Source organism: Polypterus senegalus, chromosome 3, assembly GCF_016835505.1.
Source record: "Polypterus senegalus isolate Bchr_013 chromosome 3, ASM1683550v1, whole genome shotgun sequence".
Taxonomy (NCBI): Eukaryota; Metazoa; Chordata; class Cladistia; order Polypteriformes; family Polypteridae; genus Polypterus; species Polypterus senegalus.
Window position 1 is genome coordinate 161,131,947 of NC_053156.1, and position 24,479 is coordinate 161,156,425.

General features: G+C 38.6%; 1 protein-coding gene across 4 annotated transcripts in view; it reads right to left on the minus strand.

Moving 5' to 3' along the window:
* The window catches only part of LOC120525664 (T-lymphoma invasion and metastasis-inducing protein 2-like), a 314,032-nt gene that overhangs the window by 201,127 nt on the left and 88,426 nt on the right, over positions 1-24,479 (minus strand). For all 4 annotated transcript variants that reach the window (XM_039748157.1, XM_039748156.1, XM_039748158.1 and 1 more), the window contains exon 2: positions 5,508-5,595. The gene's annotated coding sequence lies outside the window, so the exon portion shown is untranslated. The remainder of the gene's footprint in view (positions 1-5,507; positions 5,596-24,479) is intronic.

Sequence of the window (24,479 nt, forward strand, 5' to 3'; positions counted from 1 at the left end):
CCTTTTCCACCCACAGCTCCAAGAAGCCCCCAAAGTGACGGCAACTAACCCTTTCTACAGTGCTCTGAGCCGACCCTGTCTCATTCAGTTGGGGCTCTACAAAACCAGTTGGTCTAACTAACTTTGGACCTGGAACCCGATCTGGAGAAGCCTCCAGTGAGCTCCCTGTGCCTCAATAACCTGAAAACACTTTCATTTGTTGTGCTTTTTCATACGGTCTTTTGTGGTGTACCATCATGTATGGTTTTTGATTGTTTTGCTCACTAAACGAGGCCATTCAGCCAAAAAAAGTTTGGCTTCCAACAGCTTCTTCTTCCAGTCATGTCGTTCAGATTTTAAACTTAAAATAGAATTTTTTCCTTCTGTCATCTGTAACACTTTGCACAGTACATTGATACAAATAAAATAATATCAAAAACACAAATATTTTCTGTTAAAAGACACTTAGTTATACGTTTATAGCTGCAAACATTAATTTGCTCTAATACAACACATCAGTTAGAGTTTGTAAAAGGGGTCCAATTGTATGAGACAATAGCAGGGCACCTGCTTTTAAATAACCTGTGAGGATAACTCTTTTCACATTTAAAACTCACAGGCTAGGTTTTTGATACATGAGAAAATACTTTTTATTTCACAGTCACACATTTTTTTTCACATTGCTACTCAATAAGCCAATTAATACACATAAAATCAGTTATAAAAGTAAAATATAATTTTAAGTCTTTATGCCACAGCATTGCTACACCACATATATAACAGCTCTACCATCCAAACCCTTAAAAGGTTATCTTTTTAGAAAGGTTAACAAATGTGTTATGTCATCTTAACAACAGACCAGGTATCCCTAGAAATGAACTGTAATTTGAGGTTTTGAACAAGCTGATGAAGATGGATTTCTTGTTCTTAAGAAAGACCGCAATAAAGCACATTGGTCTGTTCAAGTAAATTTTGGTCATAAATGATTCATGCAGAAAGCTGAATTCTTCTACACAGTTAATGCCATTTTTTAATTCTTTTATAATAAAATCATAGCAGGTTCCTTCATACAAGTTTTAAACATGGGAGTTCAGATGAGGTCTTACAACTAGCTGGTCCTTTCAAGCTCCTTTGCTGGCTGCTAGCCACACATAGCCTAATCTAGTGATCTGATATTCGACAGAAAGCCAAAAATAAACTGATAGTATCGTCACACTTAGCTTCACCTGAAAGAGCTGAAATCTGGATGCTGGGTTTGACCAGGGAGAAAAGAGGTCATTCAAGTGGAAAAACATATTGCTCTGAATAAAGGAGTAATGGTAAACAATCCAATTGAGTTTCCTTTTCATTTCTAAGGAAAGCCAAAATATCACTGACTCTTAAATTCTGAACTGAAACCAGATATCTTACATCGTGATACTTCAGTAAATCTCCATTTAGTAAAACCTACTATATGCTTCACAGAAACATCAGGGAGATAATGAACTGCTTTATTTATTTTTATATATTTTTTGCATTCATTCATTTTCTTTACTCATTTACTTTACTACACCATTATACAGATCAGGAGTCTCTCAGTCCGAAATGGTGAACACTTGCACTTAATTAAATCCAGTCTCAAAAGCTAAAAATCTGCTCACTGCCAGACACTCCTACACAGTGGGGTGCGTGCAGCATCTTCAGTTTGTCTGCTGTCGCTCAAAGTCAGAAACAAACAATCAAGCCTTTCATCAATGCAATCAATATCAGTTTGTTCACAGTTGCAAAAAAGGTTGCCAATATTTATTTTTTTTTAATTCTAGACCCAAAAACACATTATGCTGATAGAAAAAAATAATTTACACATGTATAAAAACTTACAGAAAGACACAATTTTGTGGGTACGCACTTATCAAGGTTATTTCACAGTCAACATTAGCAATACCTGTCTCGTATTTCTACAAAAATATAAATCCATACTTTTTCAGATTCAGTAAGGTACTGGACAGAGGGAAAAAAAACATGTATTTATTTTATATTCCAAAAGAGGCCAATGAAAAGCATTAATTTCTTTGAAATTCTACCACCACATCCAATAAATTAGGCTATGCAGATCTATACAATGAGAGAGTGGCATATATCACCTTTCAAAAGGTTGTGAATCACCAGGCTTTCCATCCAAGTATGCAATGACTATGCTGGGACACAAGGAAATGACTAACAAATAAGTGAGCAACTAGAATAGAATAGTTAAAAAATAGGACACAACAAAAGAGACCATGCAGTCTCTCTGAATATGTAAGGCTATTCTAGTTAAAGTATGAGGAAGCTAATAAAAAACTATAAAAATAGCTAATATATCACATATCAGCTAAAGTGTGAGGTCTACTGAATGTGTCCAAGTAAAAGTTTAAATTTAATCCTACACTCTCCTAATCCCAATGATACACTGTAGCATCATACATGAAAGGCCTCCCCATTTTTTCAGTCTGTCTCTCAAGTCTCAAAGATTCAAATGAAAAATCCCAACTCCTTAGTCACTGGTCTGTCATGAAACACACAGTCTAGTTAGTTCAAGAGAATGCATTTTGATCTGATTTAGTCGGATCATTTGAAAAAAATCATATATACAGTATATATATTGTCACACACCAGTGCTTGGGAAGCAGTCGATGGGCTTGACTAAGTGCGTGATTGCACCAGAACAAGTGTTGACAGTTTGTACTAATGCCTCTTTTCCTTCCACTGCAGATCCCCAGAAAGGAAATTCACTTAACTCCACTACTGGTCCTTCTTCAGAATGCACTTCTGGTCCTGATCTAGAGACCTCTCATCCAATCCCTAACCTGACCTCACTTCCAGTGGCAGCTCTAGAGACTCTCCTCTTCCTCCCTATCCACTATAAAAGTTGCACTCTCCTCTTTATTTAGTCAGTCGTTATTTTGACTCAGTCCTCAGAGAGTACTCTCTATTGCATTAAGCACCATTATTTCAAGTTTACAGAGTGAATCCCCAAATTTTTTTTCGTCCCTCTATGTCTTCTCTAACAGTGCCATAGTAGTGCGGATCTGCTTCCAGCCTGTCAGAGGAGCAAGACCTGAGCACCATGCTCACAAACATCGTGTAGGAGCTACACCAAATGCAGGTCCAGATGGGAGAATACCATACCAAGCTGGCTGAAGCAGACGTATGGTCTGAGGCACGTGTGGCTGTCAATCAGGATCAGGTGCAGGCTCTGTCCCAGGTATTCGTACCTCTCCTTGAGAGTGACAACATTGAGACATACTCTGTTATTTTCGAATGCACAGCCAACTGACACCTTTGGCCACGAGCAAAATGGGCCAACATATTAACGCCGTACATGAAGGGGGAAGTGCAGAATGCCTATTACACTGTAATGCTACTTTGAGCTAACCAAGGCCAAATACTTGGCCTGCCCAGGGGGAAGAGCAGAATGCCTATTACAGTCTCTTCAAGCTGAAATGCTTCTTTGAGCTAACCGAGGCCAAATACTTAGGCTACCTTGTGGGCAGTGGCATGGTCAGACCACAATGTTCAAAGGTTGATGCCATCCTAAAATGGCCCCGTATGAAACCTACAATGCAGGTCCAAACCTTTCTCGGACTGGCAGTGTACTACCACCAGTTTGTACCTCATTTTCCTAAGAGAGTGACACCCTTGAACAGATCTGACAAGTAAGTGGGCCCCTAAATATCTGGTATAGGATAACAAAAGCAGACACTGGATTTCGTGACCATAACACTACAATTACCAGAGCCTACGAAAAAACTCATAGATCCGTCCCACCTTAAATCGCTTCTCACATCTCCGTCAGTGTCTTTTGTCCTGTAAATGTGTGGATAAGCAACAAACAGCAAGCAGCCTGCTATTACAGCCCCCCACCCACACAGTTTTCTCGGCTCAAGTCTGTTTACCTGCGTGTCAGTTGCTTAAGAGTTGTATAGAGTGAGAAGTCAAGCAAAATGACACATTTTACAAATACTATATCATTATTTGGAACACTTGCATTTCATGTGTGTTCCGTGTCTACAACAATCTATGTAAACACATTGTTAAAACAGAAACGTTTTAATGTTTTAGTAATAATTGACAAAATGTAGACATGAAGTGTATAATGTGTGAAGCCTGAATTCCAAATATTAAAGAAACACTTTCACAAAAGGTACAGATATAACAGAACAAGTGCGCTTCTGTTCAAGAATATAACTTCAGAAAAAGAACCTCCGCATTTGCTACGATCGCATCGGTGGCACAACGGTATCAACTGTTGACTGGTAATTAAAACCTCACGGGTTCGATTCCAGACGAGTCCGTGTTGAGAAGTGAGCTGCACGTATTGTTACTATTTTAGAATAAAAACATACATTTGATTCCAGTTTGTAACAGCCAGTATAATTTATGATACTTGTAAAGGTTAGCTTTGTTTTTTTTTTTTAATTCAGTTTTAATCTCTCAGCTGCATTCACGATCCCAACACCGGCCAACCCCACAACACATTTGACACTGATGTTTTCACATAGACACGATATAACAGAGGTCAACTCGGATCATGATGACGGTTCTGCATCGGAGCAAGAATGCACTTTTGCCATCGCTGTACTTTGTATATGTACATGAGAAGCTCTGCACTCTACTTGTGACTTTACGTTGTAGGAAGTAAGTAAATAAATAAATAAAGGTAAATAGGTAAATAACATTCAAAATGGCTCTCTATTGCATTGCATTTCAAGTATATGGAGTGGATCCCAAATCTTTTTTTTGTTTCTCTGTGTCTTCTATTACTATATCTATATTGTAGAAGGAGCACAGGCATCTTCACCAGGAAAGGGGATAATTTCATACCCAGATGGAAAGCCAGAGAGGAACAACAGAATATCCAGTGAAACAAGAATATACCTTTGTGTCCAAGCAACAGTCGAGAGCAGTTCAATCTCCCATATGCCAGGTGGCAGTGGTCCTCACATGAGAATCCAGTGTACAAATAAAGTTTTCTCTACATTTTTTTTTTTCAAACAAAAACTTAAAACAATTTTTATCTTGCAAAGAGTACATCATTAAGGAAATCCTTCCATCTAGCCATCCATTTATCCATCTATTATGGAACCAACAATCTTTCTCCAGGCTTCAGAAAAATCTCAACCTGGCACTAATGGGCACATTATAGGAATCAAACCTGGAGGCAGCAGTAACCTGTTGTAGGGCACACTTTCAAACATAATTATACCGACTCAAAACAGGACAACTTTAAAATAACAAATTAACATATTTGGAAGGTAGAAGGGAAACCATAGTTAACTTTGGAAAATCCACAAAAATGTTTCATATAGACTGTAATCACGCTAGGTTTCAAAATTGTCAAAGTGTGCCACTATATTCACCTGAGCTAGCAGAATGAACAATCCAATGTAAAAAACTGATTTATTTAAGCAACTATTATATTCAACTTATTTTTCTAGTGAATTAGAATATTTAATGTAGTACAGTATTTGACTGACATTTACTGATTAAAAAAGGAAAGAAACTAGTACCTTGAACAAATTTTGAGCAGGGAAAATTTCAGCTCTGGTTCCAGCCAGGCTTTAGAATTCTTAAAAGATGCATCATTTAAAACTCCACCTGAAAGACAAAATGAATGAATAAACAAACAACCTTTATTTTGTTCCTCTTCGCATAGGTTAGAAAAGTCTCTTCAATTAAATGGCATGTTGCCAAATCACACTCTTGATAGCTCACTAACCACTTTAAATAAAGCACACGAACATCCACAAAAATTCTATTAGAAGGCTATTGTGCAGTTACAAGAAATATGAGAATTACACAGATTTAATTAATTAGTATACAGTACAATCCTTCTTAACTGGCCACCTTGGGACTGGACCCATGGCTGGTTGCCATTTTGGCCGGTTAATCCGACGCATACCTATTTTCGTGTAGAAAAATATTTCTAAGGTATGTACTGTACCTCTTCGACTTTACTGAAGAAACCATATCCACAAGGCTTCATCCACGATTTCGCACATGAGTTCTTTTCTTGCACAACGACTGGACAGTGTGGTGTAGCGGGTCCACAGCTCAAGTTAAAAAGGCCACTTTTTAAATAAATAATCGCCTCACTCGCATATTAGCGAGGGGGCATGGTATGTGTGGCCGATCGGTCAAGCAATCACGGAGCTGGAGTGACCGGTATTAAAGATGACTGTCAGTCAAAAGGCAGCAGCAGTCGTGGAGGCTTTGGGCTGGTTTAGCCCCAGTGTGAGCACCCTGGCCACTGGGGAAAGAACCCAAGTCTCGGTCCGGATGGAGCCCGATGTAGCCAGGGATCAGGGGGCAACCAGACCAGTGTGGAAGGCAGCTGCACCTGCAACTAGGGTGACTCCCCTGTTGTGAAGCCCGATGGGAGAAGCAGGGGAGTCACCAGGTAAGAAAGAAGGCAGCACCGTGCTTTGGATTTTAAGAGACTGCTTCCAGCCATTGTTTTAATCTCACTTGCGTTGTTTTTAAAAGACTTGTTTTTTTACTTATGGATTTTAACCTCCACTAATTCACTCATTTTAATGGATAATTTTTTTAAAGAAGACTTTTGATACACTGCACTTTATTTAATTTGAACACTGTTTTGTTGTTTGCTGGTTTTAAAATACCTCTCACCTTCCAGGAAAGAAGAACGTGAATACATATAATATAAAGAAGAACTCAGGATTAAAAAAAAAAAATTATTTTATTTTAACAGACCGGTTAATCCGTCGGCTGGTTAATGCGAGGCCAGTTAAGAGGGATTGTACTGTATTCCTAGTGTTTTTGTATCTTCCTATCACTGTTAGAAAACATCAGATTTTCCTTATTTGGAGTGGATTAAACTGTTATGATTCTCCAGCAATTTTGTAACTTTGTACATTACCAATCCTTCAATCCTTTCATATTCTCTGTAATCCATTCACAAACATTTGTAATTCAACATCTTTTCTAAGCAAATACTGCTTGCCAACTAACTTGAATGTCTACATGAACACATAGCAAAAATATTGTCTTTTATTACTTTAAAGTGAGATCAGAAAATGAGTGACTGAATTTTCAGACTTTTTGCCTTAACTTACAAAAAAGTTATTAAATGATAAACATGCAGTAGACCAGAGCTCATTTTATAGCATTCACAACATACACAGTTGAAATGATTTTCAACAGCACAGGTAAAAGTAACCCTATCTGAAAAGACGAGTCAAAATAAGAATCCAGAATTACATACTGTATACCACAAGAAAATGAGTGCAAGGCAGATAATTTGGAACTTAAAATACAAAAGAAATGGCTAATTTTAGCAGCTATTGTTTGTCTAGACAATCCATTTCTAGACAGACATCAAACATAGAACACAGTTAGAGAGATGATTAAAAGGCTCTTTTTAACATGGTCTATAACTCCCAGTGACAAAGCAGTACAACCTGTACACTGGTGTTGTGTGAATCATACTGTAAGTTCCATTTGTTCTGTTTAGAGAGCAACAGAAGTTTATTTTTTTTTTCATGAATGATAAAGACTGTCTAAATATCTCAACCTCTTTTCTGAAATGTTGAATTTTTTTCTCTTGTTTTTTTTTTCCATTCTCTGGATTGCTTATTATGGGCAAAGGCATAGAGGTCACAAAGGACACTTCTTCAATTAGTGTGTTTTGACACAAGAATTTAAGTTGCAATAAGGTCCAATTTGGCATTTCTTCAGGATCAGACCATACGGTATATACTTCCATTTCTTTAACAATGGTCATAGGGAAAAGCATAAAGTTGGAAAATTGTTCTACAAGCACCTTCACATCATTTGAACTCTAATTCCTCAACACACACCAGATTTCAACTTGTGTTTTCTAGTACATAAATTGAAATCCTGTATTTTGATACAATACTAATAATGTATTTTATTTACACAGTGCCCATGCTCAAGGCATTTATATAATTTAGTTTACCATGTGCTGGAGAGTGGAAATGTGTTGGTTGGACATAGAATTTCCCTGTACTCTTTACTATATTCAAATTACGAATACTACTGCTTACTAGTTATACTAATGTTAATGTCTAAATGTCTTTAGTAGCCTGCATGTCTGTTCTTACCATCAGAAACAGGGAATGCACGTGTGTGTATTATTATATTATATATATTTATATATATATAAAATATAAAATACATACATACATACATATACACACACTAGCTGTTCCCCACGGCTCCGCCTGTGTAGTAGTGAAACAGGACAAACTTTAAAAATCAATAAACAAAAAAGGTATCACTAGCTTAGTGGAGGCAAGTTACGCCCCAAAACGCAGAGGTAGACCAACTCCCCACTCCTGACTTCATGCTTCCCCCTCCCCTCGGCCTGCAGCCTCTGTCTCAGATTAGCGTGAATATATTGCTCCTGCAAGCCAACTAGATTCTTAGCGCAATGAGAGAAGTCGCAAAATCAACCGGAATGTTCAAGCAAATTCGAGAAAAAAACCTAATGTAAATCCGTTAAGTAGTTATCTCGTTCGCTAGCTAAGCAGAAGTAAGATACTCCCCGAGGCTGTCATATGAGTGAAGAGGGCCCTGCACCCCCTCCCCTTGGCCAACTGTGTCTCTCTCGGATTCACGCAAATAAATTGCTACCGCAAGCGAACTATGATACTTAGTGAGATGAGAGAGGTTGCAAAATGAAGTGGAATGTTAAAGCAAATTATAGAAAAAACCAATCTTAATCCGTTTAGTAGTTCTCACGTGAAAAGTGGACAGACATACAAACAAACAGACTGATGTTGGATTTTATATATATAGAGATGTAAAATAGATTTATATTGTATATTGTATTTCAATCTGATTTACCGCTGTAACTAACATATGCATGTGATGCAGTCTTCTAAGCTTACATTTAAAATTTATTTGACACTTTTATCCAAGGCAATTCACAACACCTGAGATATAATTAGTTACATTTCTCTTTTGTTTTTCATTTGGTGCACAGGTACAAGTGAAGTAAATTTCTCCCACAACCTCAGAGTTTGACGTCCAAATCCTCAACCACTACACCAGACTGGCAGGAAGTCTGCAAAAGTGGTTAAGGCTTTGGACTTCAAATCCCACCACTGACACTGTGTTAGTCTGAGCAAGTCACTTCATCTGCCTGTGCTCCAATTGGAAAAACAAAAGAAAAAAGCGTCAACCAGATAGATAGACAGACAGACAGACAGACAGATAGATAGATACTTTATTAAATAAATGCAAATATAAGCTTAGAAGACTGCAGCACATGCGTATGTTGCAATGGGAAATCATACTGAAAACACAATACACAAGTATACAAAACCCACGTAAAGCTATTGGACCAGACATCAAATCTGGCCTAGTGACCAGGAAATCTGCAAACCTACTTATGAATATCTTTGCACACATCTTCAACATTTCCCCGAGACAAACAGCTGTCCACAAGAGCTTCAAAACCACTACCATCATACTAATACTGAAGAAGTCCTCTGTCACTTGCTTCAATGACTATTGCCCTATAGTACTCACATCTGTCATCACAAAGTGTTTTGAGCTGCAAGTCTTGGGCCACTTGAAGGTCAGTCTTTCTACATCATATGACCCTCTCCAGTTTGCCCATCACCCGAACAGTTCTACAGAAGATGCCATATCATCTACACTTCATCTGGCCCTGCCCCATCTGGACAAGAGAGACAGTTTTACTAGAATTTTTTTCATTGATAAGTTCAGCTTTTAACACCATCATCCCTAAGAAGCTCAAAGGGGATTTGTGGTCTGTTAGGAAACAACACTTTAATATGCAACTGGATCACTGACTACCTGACAGAAAAAACACAAGACAGTACATCAGCAACACTAGCTCCTGTTCCATCACACTGAGGTGATTCCCCCCACCCCCCCACAAACCCCGCCCCCCCCACCCAAAGGGCAGTGTATTCAGTCTACCCTGTTAACTCACGACTGACTACTGACTGTATAGTTTCATACAGCTGTTAACATCATGCTTGTGTATGACACAACAGTGGGGATGAGCTAGGTAAAGATTGGAGGTATGACAATTGGCAGACTGCTGCAAATGCAACAATCTGTCTCTAAATGTAGACAAGATGAAAAAGATGATTGTTGACTTACATCCCACTGCACATAAAGGGCTCTGTGGTGGAGCTAGTCAAGAGCACCAAATTCCTTGTGAACCAGGTAGCTGACCTTATTTGATTATTTAACACCACCTCCTTATGGAAGAAGGTGCAGCAACATCACATCTTTGGGTGGCTATTAGAAGGCAGGCCTACCCCCCTCTACCAATCTCACCTCATTCTACAGCGTTCTGAACAGGTGCATCACTGTCTGGCTTCGGAACTGCAGTGTCTCGGAGCATAAGATCATACAACGGATAGATAATGCATACAACAGATAAAAAAAAAATCTCTGCCCTCCATTAAAGATCTCTCTATAAAGTGTTGCATCCATAAAGCCTATAGTATTGTGAAGCTTTGTACTCTTCCCACAGTCTCTTGGTCCAATTTACAACTGCCAGAATGTACTGTAACATCTGAGCCAGTTCTGCCAGGTACAACAACAGCTTCTGACCCTTGGCTGTCTGGACTCTAAACTCTGTGCTGAACCCCTGTCATTAGATATTCTCCTAGTAGATTATTTATATGTATCACAATTATTACACATTTAACTATTCTCATTTTTTATGATTTGTTGTTATATTTATTACTTTCTTTTTCAAATTATTACCATTCATTCACTTATCAATTTGTTATTATTTACTTATCTATTTATAGTACAGTGGACTTGTCTTGTGCTTGTCCTGCGCTTATGTATATATTTTACTGCGGTCCTGGGGAATGTTATTTCATGTCACTCTATGCTGCAATACTGTGTATTGAAGATATGACAGTAAAACCACTTGACCTCCTCACAAGATAGAGCTTACAAAAGCAGTAAACAACACTTAGAACTCACAATAAACTAATGCATCAAACAAAGAAATATATAGAACACCTAGTCTAGTTATAAACATAACATGGGAGGAACACCACACAACAAACAGACCACATGAAGAAGGTACCCTACTTAGTGAAGGAATTTTTCTTTTAAGTGAAATGTGGAACTTAAACAATGAAAGGAAATCACAAGAGCCAACCCTCCAGTGTGCCATTAAAATGTTAAGAAGTACTGCCTCAGTAGGCATTGTCAAGTGTGCATTTGACAGAAGTAATCAAAGTGTCTCACACTTAGAATACATCTTCAGAGCTTTGTATAATTGTGTTTATAAATTGTTGTTTATAAAAGTGATTATTTTAAAATCTTTTTCTCAGCACTGCATCCATGGCATTTTTAAATCAATGCTATATAGCCTTTATTTAATTCATAACAACAGATCTCTTCACTTCCTAGAACAAAGCAGACAGGGAGCACAGGGGAACTCTCTTTTATTGGAATCTGGAAACTAATAATACCTTAGTCTGATAATTGAGGAACAAACAGAAAACACTTTTTTCTCTTTGGAATGAAACATGAAGCCACTAAAATGGCTAGGATTAGTAGAGTTCCACATAAATGAATGAATTTCCACCCCTCTATAAACTATTTAATCATTTATTTAAGATATGATTTGGCCAGCTTACCATTGGATTCTCAATCGGTTGGATTCAATTTAGCAGGTGCTGGATGTACCAAAGCTATAAATTCCTCTCATTTTACTAGTGACTCTGAAACTTAATCTTGTGGCTGCTGTTGTTCTTTCAACCAATTTCGTCACTCTAAGCCAAATCCCTTCTTGACAAGGCCTCCTACCATAATAAAACACGTCATCTTCTAGTTTTTCACATTTATTTTGCGGAGTCTTAAATACTCCATAGGGTGTCTTTACTTTACAAAGGAATTTAGGAAATATTTTTCTGTTTTTACATTTCAGAATGGACTAGCTCTCCTGAGACCACTTGTTCAGATTTTTGTTGATTTGTCACCACTTTCAAAAATGTATTTTTTATTTCTTGAACATGTGCTTGATGATGAATACACATACTGTATACAAGTGTCAAAATGAGCAGCTCCTGATTAGGACACGCCATTGGCACCAGTGTTTGCTATATGCTAATCACCTGTAAAATAAACAAGAAGATGAAAAGGGCCAAACAGTTTACAAGAACAACATAAGGATAAAGAGACTCTTCTAGAATTAAAACAGTACAGCAATCCACTTTCTGAAACCTCTTTCACCTTTACAGTTATCACTGGACACTGAACACAGCAGCAACACTGGCTACAATGTAGAACCACACCTAAATGGGATGCCAATCTATTGAAGGACATATACAGTGTATCCGGAAAGCATTCACAGCGCATCACTTTTTCCACATTTTGTTATGTTACAGCCTTATTCCAAAATGGATTAAATTCATTTTTTTTCCTCAGAATTCTATACACAACACCCCATAATGACAACATAAAAAAAGTTTACTTGAGGTTTTTGCAAATTTATTAAAAATAAAAAAATTGAGAAAGCACATGTACATAAGTATTCACAGCCTTTGCCATGAAGCTCAAAATTGAGCTCAGGTGCATCCTGTTTCCCTGTTTTTCCTGTTTTCAAAGTGTCCCTTTAATTTTATGAACAGTTTATTTTATATATATATACATACATATATACATATATACACACATATATACATATATACACATATATACATATACATATACACACACATACATATATACATATATATACATACATACATACATACATACACATACACATACACACACACACTGTGACAGATAGGCGGCTCTGTTGTCCCCTTTATTACAATAATAATGTGCACAAAGCACTTCCACCTCCACTACACAATAAACAATTAATAATCAAATACAATCCTCCACTCCCAGATGCGTTGTCACCCTTCCTCCAAACTCAGCTCAGCTCGCTGGGGTTTCCCATAATCCTTTATAGTCCTTGACCCGGAAGTGCTTCTATCCTTCAGTCCATATGATTTCTCAGCACTTCCAGGACAGATGAAAACTCCTTCTCTTTAGCCCGGAAGTATGTCATCTCCTCTGTCCCCGTAACTGGGAATTACTTCCGGGTTATACGGACAATATAAATCTCTGTGCCTCCCTGCAGCGTCCCCTTTTGGCCCCCCATGGTATCCAGGAGGGCTGTGCATTAAAACTCCAAGGACCATGAGGCCCTGCTGGAACTAGGGGCACCTCCATGTTGCAGCGAGGGCTCCATCTGGCGGTTGGTTATTGGCCGGGATAAATTGCCGGCCATATATCACAATACATACAGTGCATCCAGAAAGTATTCACAGCGCATCACTTTTTCCACATTTTGTTATGTTACAGCCTTATTCCAAAATGGATTAAATTCATTTTTTTCCTCAGAATTCTACACACAACACCCCATTAGTGACAATGTGAAAAAAAGTTTTCTTGAGGTTTTTGCAAATTTATTAAAAATAAAAAAACTGAGAAATCACATGTACATAAGTATTCACAGCCTTTGCCATGAAGCTCAAAATTGAGCTCAGGTGCATCCTGTTTCCCCTGATCATCCTTGAGATGTTTCTGCAGCTTAATTGAAGTCCACCTGTGGTAAATTCAGTTGATTGGACATGATTTGGAAAGGCACACACCTGTATATATAAGGTCCCACAGTTCACAGTTCATGTCAGAGCACAACCCAAGCATGAAGTCAAAGGAATTGTCTGTAGACCTCCGAGACAGGATTGTCTGGAGGCACAAATCTGGGGAAGGTTACAGAAAAATTTCTGTTGCTTTGAAGGTCCCAAAGAGCACAGTGGCCTCCATCATTCGTAAGTGGAAAAAGTTCGAAACCACCAGGGCTCTTCCTAGAGCTGGCCGGCCATCTAAACTGAGTGATCGGGGGAGAAGGGCCTTAGTCAGGGAGGTGGCCAAGAACCTGATGGTCACTCTGTCAGAGCTCCAGAGGTCCTCTCTGGAGAGAGGAGAACCGTCCAGAAGGACAACTATCTCTGCAGCAATCCACCAATCAGGCCTGTATGGTAGAGTGGCCAGACGGAAGACACTCCTTAGTAAAAGGCACATGGCAGCCCGCCTGGAGTTTGCCAAAGGGCACCTGAAAGACTCTCAGACCATGAGAAACAAAATTATCTGGTCTGATGAAAAAGTGCTGCAAAAAGGAATGGGCGAAACTGGCCAAGGATAGGTGTGCCAAGCTTGTGGCATCATATTCAAAAAGACTTGAGGCTGTAAATGCTGCCAAAGGTGCATCGACAAAGTATTGAGCAAAGGTTGTGAATATTTATGTACATGTGATTTCGCAGTTTTTTTATTTTTAATAACTTTGAAAAAACCTCAAGTAAACTTTTTTCACATTGTCATTATGGGGTGTTGTGTGTAAAATTCTGAGGAAAAAATGAATTTAATCCATTTTGGAATAAGGCTGTAACATAATAAAATGTGGAAAAAGTGATGCACTGTGAATACTTTCTGGATGTACTGTACATGTTCAAACATACACACACACACACACACACACACACACACACACACACATACACACACAAACAGCCAATTTATAATTTTCCCAATTCTTTAAAATTTAAAACAATTAGTGAGGTACATGAATATAAACGTGATCCACAAATAAAGGCATCTGTTCATTTTCTCTTCCAGCCTTCTTTAGTTTGTAATTGTAAAATGGAAAAAATAAATTAACGGCAGAGTTTGGACTCAGTGTAAGAAACTGGTTGGAATAATACAAGGCGCCTCACTAGCACAGTGAAGCTATCAGCTTAACAGTCTTAAATTTTCTCTTTCCTGTCCTCCAATAATTATTAAAAAAAAAATCAACATCCCCACAACATCCTGGTGTTTACTGCTGGGTCCATGATGAGACCGTCAACTGCATCATATACTTCTGATGGAGTTCCATCTTAAATAAAAAAGTAAACTTCTTTAGAATTTGGCTCAAATTTATTCACATTACCCTTAACACTAGAATTACCAAAGCCTACGAAAAAACTCGTAAATCCGTCTCACCTTAATTCGCTTCTTAAATCCCTTCACACCTCTCCGCCAGCGTCCTTTGTCCTCTAAATGTGCTGATAAAGAGAAGCTAGAGGCAGCCGGCTATTCCATCCCCCCACCAATTTAGAACGTGCACAATCTTCTCTCAGTTCATGCCTTGATTGAGTATCTGGAGTGAAGTGAAGTTTTAGAGTAAATATAGGAAGGACAGTCCTTGGGTGTGTGGGAACTGTTAATATTTGAATGTGATGATTTTATATAGCACGGAATGGAAATCAGCACTTCTTAGCATTGCAACATGCAAGCTGTCGTATCAATCGCCTACTGTAACTTGCTTTCTTTTTTCTTCGGTTATACAGGTAGCCTTGAATAAAAGTGCACTTGTTTTGTTATACTTTTACACCAACATATTTTCCTGTGATTAAGCATGCTCAAACGGGCATGCTCAAAAAATACACGTGTAATGCCATGAAAAGTACACGCAGACACTTCATTCCACAAACATTGGTACAAAAATGCAGTCACAAGTACACTGCAGAACTATAGCGTGTCTTTATGTGAAAACAGCCGTGTCAGATGGGGTTGTATGGATTGATTCTGAACGCGACTGAGAGAATGAAAAGTGAATTAAAAAAAAAACAAAGCTAACCTTTATAAGGATCATAAATTACACCGGCTGTTACAGACTGAAATCAAATGTATGCTTTTATTTTAAAATAGTAAGAGTAAGAGCAGTTTACTTCTCAAAATGGAGTAGTGGAGTAGTTCGAACTCGCGACCTTTTGATTCCCAGACGGCAGCTGAATCAATTGCGCCATGGACGCAGTCATAATAAACAGGTGTCAATGTCGCATGTTAAGGTGGCTTTTTGTTTCTGCAGTTATATTTTTGAATAAAAGCACAATTTTTGTGTTATATTTGTACCTTTTGTAAAAATGTTTCTTTGATATCTGGACTTCAGGCTTCATACATTATATAGTTTATGCCTACATTTTGTCATCTACTACTAGAATATAAAAAACGTTTCTGTTTTAACAATGTGTTTACACAGATTACTGTAGAAACGGAACAGACATGAAATGCGTGTGTTCCAAATAACAATCTATTATTTACACTCTAAAACTTCACTTCACTCCCAGATACTCAATCAAGGCATGAGCTGAGAGAAGTTCGTGCACGTTCTAAATTGGTGGGGGATGGAATAGCCGGCTGCTCCTAGCTTCTCTTAATCAGCACATTTAGAGGACAAAGGACGCTGGCGGAGAGGTGTGAAGGGATTTAAGAAGCGATTTAAGGTAGGACGGATTTACGAGTTTTTTCGTAGGCTCTGGTAATTCTAGTGTTAAGTAAGAATGCTAGTATCTAACAGGAATCTTGATACTTCAGTATTTCCAAAAGATAACTTCATATTTTGTTACATGGGTTAGGAATGTGTTACATTAGATATGAAACATGGTTTTATCTATTGCACGTTAAAACTGTTTTTAGTTATTATAAGACAAATAATAAAATCGTGACAACTAACTAAAATCAGGGTGGTCCAAGTCTCCTTGTGGACTCTCAACTCCAATTCCTCACTTCCTGTCTCTCTCCTTTCTCTTTGGGGTTTGACCTTGAATAGAAAGCACACATCTGACCCCCATGAGCAGGGTGCCTTTGGACATCCATTTGTGAACAATAGAAGGTCAGTCCACTATATGACACTCATATTAGGCCAATTTAGAGTCACTACTCAGCACAAAATGCACTGCTGCTCTATATGAGGAGTGACCATGGGGTAACATCCAAACTCCAAACAGATTTTGATCAATCGCAAGAAACCAACATTACTAAGTAAAGAAACAGAGCAGCTTTGCATTGGCTGTTGTCAGCTCAGTGCACTCCCAAACCCGGTCTCTCTGGTGTGTCAAAGTGCATTTCACTTACAATGTTCTGTTAGCACTTTAGGCTTAATCATAGTAATCTATCTATGCTAATAAAAGGCAAAGCCCTCACTGACTGACTGACTGACTGACTCATCACTAATTCTCCAACTTCCCGTGTAGGTAGAAGGCTGAAATTTGGCAGGATCATTCCTTACAGCTTACTTACAAATGTTAAGCAGGTTTAATTTCGAAATTCTACGTGTAACGGTCATAACTGAATCCTACTTATGTACATATATACGGCCATAGCCTGCAGCTCGGTCGCCATGTGAGGCGGAGTTGCGTCACCCATCACCACGCCTCCCACGTAGTTAGCTGCCTGCCTATATTTCGTACCCCATACCCACGCTCCCACGTAATTGACTGCCTGCCCATATAAGGCCGTCCGTCAGCAGCAATCCAATAGACACGCTGCCACTATGAGGCGTTTGTCATGCCTAAGACGAATACGATTTTCGTGAGATACAAGTTTAGTGAGAAGACGCAAGGTATAAACGAGACTTTTGATCACTTTGTAACGAAGTTAAAATTGCTGGTGAAGGACTGTGCTTATGCAAATGAAGATGAAATGGTCAGGGATAGACTAGTGTTTGGCACAAACTCAGCAAAAGTGCGAGAGAAACGTTTAAGTGCCGGTTCTGAGCTAACACTAAATAAAGCCGTGGACATCGCAAGATCGCACGAGATAGCAAACCTTTAATGCATGTACTCCGAACGGTTCACGTGAACTGACTGTGAACGCAGTACGCAGACAACAAGCAAAAGCTCCAAAGAGCGCTTAACAAAAAACGCATTACACAATTGAGAAGGCAGCAAAAGAATATGAAGCGAGTGATGCATACATGCATATTCATAAGTGCAGCTACTGCGGAAACAAAGCACACGGTGGAAAAAGTCAATCTCCAGCTAAAGGAAGACAGTGTAAAAAATATGGTAAATTGAACCACTTCGCTAAAGTTTGCGGAACTCGGAAAGGTAAACACGTGCATGCAGTGTGTGGTGTCACAAATAAAGAGGAAGACAAGCTGTTTATTGATGCAGTAACAAAGGAACAACCCTCTGAATCTGAACAAGCCTTTGTAGACATATCAATAGGAAAGCAAGGTGTAAAGCTTAAGTTTAAATTAAGTTCATAGACACGCTGCCGCTAAATATTCACAGGCAAATCCACAATACCGGGAATGCCTGTTAAACATCTTAGATTCACGAGTACCAATTTGAGTACTGAACACTTCGATGAATGAAACCTGTTATCTTTACAACGGTTGACAAACACGGAATTTAACTTGAACATAACACATCCTCCAAATACGAACCCGATTGAAAGAAAAAATGATAATCAAATCCTTGATGAGAGCAACACTCATAACAGTGACAAAACTATTACATTGACAATCATGTTACGTTATATTTAAAATGTTCCCTTTTCTCTTTCATAACTTCTTTAACACACTACTTTTCCGCTGCGAAGCGCACTACAGCAAAATGGATAACCAACTCCCACTGAAGGCCAACCCAAATCAAACACCTTGCCTTATATGTTTTATTTAAACCTTATAGTCTCAATTTAGGAATGCACTTGTAAAATGTCCTTGGGTAATAAAAGGCAAATATGTCATAGTTAAATGGTCTCCCAAGTCTCCAGAAAAAAACGTACATCGGATGGTGCATGAAAATGTAGCCTCACACACAGCACATTCTTAAAAATAAAAGGGGCCTAAGTGTTTCATCAGAGCGATGCCACAGTAGCACAATTCTTTATTAAAAAAATACTATTTCTATAGATCTACAACAGGTTCGCATAACCCTGAATAGATAACAGATTTGTGAAATGCTAGTGGGTTTTAAAAGGACCCCCACTGAATACGGTAACGCATGTTAAGCTGAGAATTTGTTGATGTGATAGTATTTTGCCTACTGAAAGACTTCTGTTCTGTCTAAATATTAGAACTCATTTTGACTTTGAAAAAAAACAACTAATTAACTTCTTTTTCAACAAATGTCTCTACAATGAATCATACAACCCAGCAAAATTCCATTATAGAACCAGTGAAAGGAGGACCATTCTGGTTTTACCAGCTGCAAACAGCCAAACAATTTATTTCAACTATAGAACTGTATGTTCGTACAGACTCCAAATTGATAAGCAAGGAATTTGTGTGTTCTCTGGTCTCTTGGTCTGGAATCCCTACAGATTTTATTTTTTTTCTCCAGCTTTTGGAGTTTTTTTTTTTTTTTTTGTTTTTTCTGTCCACCCTGGCCATCGGACCTTACTTACTCTATGTTAATTAATGTTGACTTATGTTTATTTTTTATTGTGTCTTCTATTTTTCTATTCATTTTGTAAAGCACTTTGAGCTACATTTTTTTGTATGAAAATGTGCTATATAAATAAATGTTGATTGATTAATTGATCGATTCTCCGATTAAACACAGAATTCAGCAATTCGTGAAAAAATGGTGTACTGCGGGTAATGCGAGTGATGTACCCAAACCAATAAAACCTTCCATCCATATCCAGAATGGTCTCTTAATTTTTTAGCTTTTATGGAAAGATGTTTAAGTCAATGTAGTGATTATCATTACAGACAGGTGTGTCACAAAGGTCACAATTTGCAGGTTACTTTCTCATGTACCACCTGCTTAAAAAACAAAAAAAAAAAAGCAACAAGACAAGGCTTGGCAGGAGGACACCTGTGCAACATTTTGCATCCAGGTTTTTGCAGGTGTTCCTGGGACACAAAGCAAGACAAACTTCCAGATAGGGTGTCACTCCACTATAGCTGGGAGATGAACGCGCGCAACACCACCAGAGCGATTTAAAGTCATCCATTAACCCAATGAAGGTCTATGGAAATTTGGGAGGAAAATCAGGGTAGTAAGAGAAAATACATAAACACACTAAAATGCCACGCTAACTCGACTGAAGCTTTCAGACAGCACTAGTATTCACTACAGTACTGCATACAGAGGAGCTGGAAACATAAAGGGGGTGCATGAGGTATTTCTAATGGCTGTATGCCATTTCTCACCCAGACAACAGTGCTAAATGCTGCCAAAAAAGGGATGCAGAATATTGTATGTAGGTTTGTGCACTCCAGCACATCTAACAGTATATGGCACACCTAAAACAAATAAACAATTAAAAAAAAGTTACATACTAAATATTCTAAATCACAGCATTTCTTTGGACAATATGTCACCAATCTAGACTGATACAAAGCAGACAAAAGGACCAGAATTCACAGTCATTACATCTTTAAAGTGCAGGGCATCCTCAAATAAAGATAAAAAGGGCAGCTTCAAAATTACAGGCAAACTGATATGCTGGATAATTTTGTTTGCTTTTCCACTTTAAAGAAAAACTCTTTACATCTGAGGCTGAGTGTTTAAAACAGACAGGGATTCATCAGATATCTCAAAAGGGCCAAGAAATTAATTGGCAGCAGACACTTCTTTGTAGAGAATGTCTGGATCTTGCAAATGTGGCACTAGCTGAGAGAGTCTAACTGGCTAATTGAGAAATAAATTAGCACATGTGAAAGGCTAGTTACTCATTATGGGGGTTACTTGCCTGGCTAATTATATGCTACAAGTAAAACGACAGAGGGCTCCAGATGTATGTGCAGATAGAGGGTACAGGGGTGGGCGCCTCTCCGATATTTTTTTCATCTCTCTTCTCGACAGGCTGTTCCTATCAGCTGGGCTTCCCCCCACTCAGGCAAGCTACCCGGCGGCTGGTGAGGACCTTAAGGAACTGACTTTCCCTTTGTTCTTTCAGAATGTCTAATTTGTGTTTTCTGTGGCTCTAAAACTACCGCAGTACTTTCTTGTGTAGTCTTTTCCAGAATGGAAGGCAGGAAAATGTGAGAAAAGCTCAAGATTAGCCTATATTTAAATGAAGGGGACAAAATGTAATTACTGGACTTTTTTTTGCAACCTTAATTTTAAATGAGGTTGCTAGTCGATTACAAAGTAAGCCTTTGTCATTAAATGTAATCATTAAAGGAAATAAAAAATTGCAGAGAACAGATGGTTTCAATATGTCAGCAGTGTATTTGCCACCAAGATATGCAAGGTAATATTTGAGTTGTTATCTCATTCCTCAGTTTTGGAATTGGCTTTCCAGGTTATTCAGCAGAGGCAAATGCAGCAGTATAACAAAAATAAAAGAATGTTAGGACAGCACATTTGATTTCAGCTGCTGCATACAAACTTGACCCTAAGTTTTGTTACACCAGCTGTATTCATATTAGAGGCCTTCTGTCAGCTGAAGGAGAAAGACTCGTGGACTGCATCTCACATAAGGCCTTTAGAAATTGTAACACAGCCATCTGAAGAGCTAGGGAAAGATGGATGGGACATAATCAACTTAATCTTAATTGTGTTGTAAATGCTGAATACCCAAAAGGGGGGGCAGCATTTTGACAGGAGTACCCCTCATTAAGTTATTTTCAGTGTCATTTTATTTAAAGAGCAGTTCTGAACACGGCACTCAGACATTGGTTCTGCGCAGTGAATGAGGGAGACAGATTTCCCATATTTCAAAAGACACTTGACGGTTTCAAACCGTTATTGCTTCTTCTATTGCTATCAAAGCTAAAGTGAATGTGATAAAAAAAAAACTAATGAAATGGAAAAGAAAATTCTCTTAAAAGTATATATAAAATATGTTATCAGTATTAAGGTGCTCTGAACAAATGTGCTACAGTTTAAAGGCCATTCACTCAAAAGACTATGAAATTAGTTTCCTGTCTAATCCACTCAGTAATGGTATAAAAATAAAAACAAATAAACTACAATCATGGACATCCCAAGAACACTGTGATGGGTATAGGAGGGTTTAGAGAATAGTGCAGTGTCCCACCTGCCCAAAACATAATTTGTGATTTCCAAAAAATAAAAAATAAATGAAAAACAGACAGAGTTTTGTTACCTTGTTTCTATACCACACCCAACGCTGGCTTGACATTAAAACTCTACACATGACTACCAACATTATTGCAGTAAATGACAAGAGGATACAATTACATTTGTCATTTTTACCCTCACTGTCCCAGTTGTGCAAATGGTATCATTTCGCCTTTTTGATTTATATACTTGCTCCACTATTTTCCTATATTGCTCACTAGAGAGTGTGTGTGTGTGTGTGTGTGTGAAGCCCTAAAGGGAGCAAAGGGAGAGTGAGTATAATATTCTCATGAGTGGGTGACCTACATGACGGAAATTGTTTTTTTCATGTCTTCCTTGCATTTTTAAGACTTGTTACATCGTATTTGGCTCTTCATCATTCTGGCACCCACGTAACCAGCCTCTCCTCAAAATTCACTGTTTGGGGTATACGGTACTATGGGCAGTTAGCAAAAAATTCAGCAACATGCAGCGAAAACCCAGCATTTTTTGCCATGTCTGATATCATTTTTGCCGTGCTGCTCTCACAACCACAGCGGACACGTCCAACATAAACCAGACTTTAGATGGGAGTTACAGCAGTCTGACACACTATATGCAGCCGTCTTTAAAAGCAACACCAAAGTTCAGATTGTACATGATGAATTGGGTCTTTTGTTTTTAACAAATTGTTTTTGGTTAGAAAAATATTGCATGGATCAAAGGCATGAAACATCCAGTAGCCCACTGGGATTTGATAGTCTGCAGAAATTAAAAAATGCTGAACTAGCGACAGGGTCATTGATTCCTAAGGCTCACTGATTCGCAAGGGGAGCAAAGGCTAGCCCATTTGGGCCAATCCCACAGAACAGTTACTGTAGCACAAATTGCTGAAAAACTTAATGCTGGCCATGACAAAGAGGTGTCAGAACACACAGTGCACTACAGCTTGCTTCATATGGGTCTGCATATTCACAGACAAGTCACAGTGCCCATGCTGATCCCTGTCCACCCCCAAAAGCACCTACAATGGGGCACATGAGCACCAGAACTGGACCATGGAGTAATGGAATCAGGTAGCCTGGTCTGAGGAGTCCTGAATCCTTTTAGATCATGTGAACATCTGGAAGCATGTGCATTGTTTACCAGGAGAAGAGGTGGCAGCATGATGCACTATGGGAAGAAGACAAACCAGCAGAACAAGTGTGATGCTCTGAGCAATGTTCTGCTGGGAAACCTTGGGTTCTGGCATTCATGTGGATGTTACTTTCACATGTAATGCCTACCTAAAGATTGTTGCGGACCACATAAACCATTTCATTGGAACAGTAATACTTGATGGTAGTGACCTCTTTAAGCAGGATAATGCATCCTACCACACTGCAAAAACTCTAAGAGTTCAAGGTGTTGAGCTGGCCACCAAAATCCTCAGATCTCAATCTTATCAAGCATCTGTGAAATGTGCTGGACAAACAAATCCAATCCATGGAGACCCCACCCTACAACTTACAGGACTTAAAGGATCTGCCGCAAACATCTTATAGAAGATGTCTCTGGACTTATTTAGCAGTATAAGCTTGACGGGTCAGAACTGTTTTTGTGGCACAAGGGGCAGCTATACAATATTGGGCGGGTGGTTTTAATGTGGCAGATTGGTGTATACAGTATATATCATATACACCCAAACCCACACAAATACACAATATAAGAGAAATGTGTGAACTGTCTGCATCAAAAATTAATGGAACATCCTGCATCCCCATTCACAACTAGGATTCCACTGCTTCCAAAGTGAAATTGTAGCTGGGTTGCTCCATGTGTCTTGTTTATTTAATGTTTGTAGCATTTTGTGGATTGACAATAATATAATGGAGTGACCCCTTGATCACTAAACTATACTGAACCATACAGAAAGTGAAGGAATTGTATATGGCCTTTGCCTGGAAATAAATATTTGAAAGCGTAACTATATTACATATTACACATATTGCAACCATTCTCTCACACCTTGCTTGTACAGGATTTAACAATATTTTAGCAAAAAGGCATGCTTGTTGCATGTTGTGAGTTTGAATGAGGGAGGAGAAGTAATGCAGACATGGAGAGGAAGGGCAAACTCCACACAGATTAACAAATGGCCTAGGACTCAAACTAAGGGTTCTGAAACTGTAACTCAGCAAGTCCACGATTGTGCTACCCTATTCTCTGAGGCAATACTCCAAAATGTTCATTCTAAAACAAACTATTTTCAGATGCAGACTTCGTTTACATAATCTTAGCCAGTTGGAGGTGGTCGTCGGCAGGTTCCCAAGAAGCCCATCGTCTAATGTGACTTACTCAACAACTGAGGCCCACTAATCTGCAACTGGCTAGGATAAAACCAAACAGGTTTGATGTTCTTGTTAGTCAGAGGGGCAGGCTGTGTACGAAAAAGAGCTAACAATCAAATGAACCAAAAAATGTAGCGACGGGGAATAAGAAACACGTGTGTTTTGAATCTCACAAATAGAAGAGAAGCTAGTCTGTCTGATGTCTTGTATCCATTCTGTGATGATATGTAAAATATAGGAAATAAAGGGCAGAGATTGTTGCTGAATTCACTGCAGCCTCTAACCCTTTGTAACATGGCACTCTGTCAGACAACATTATTGG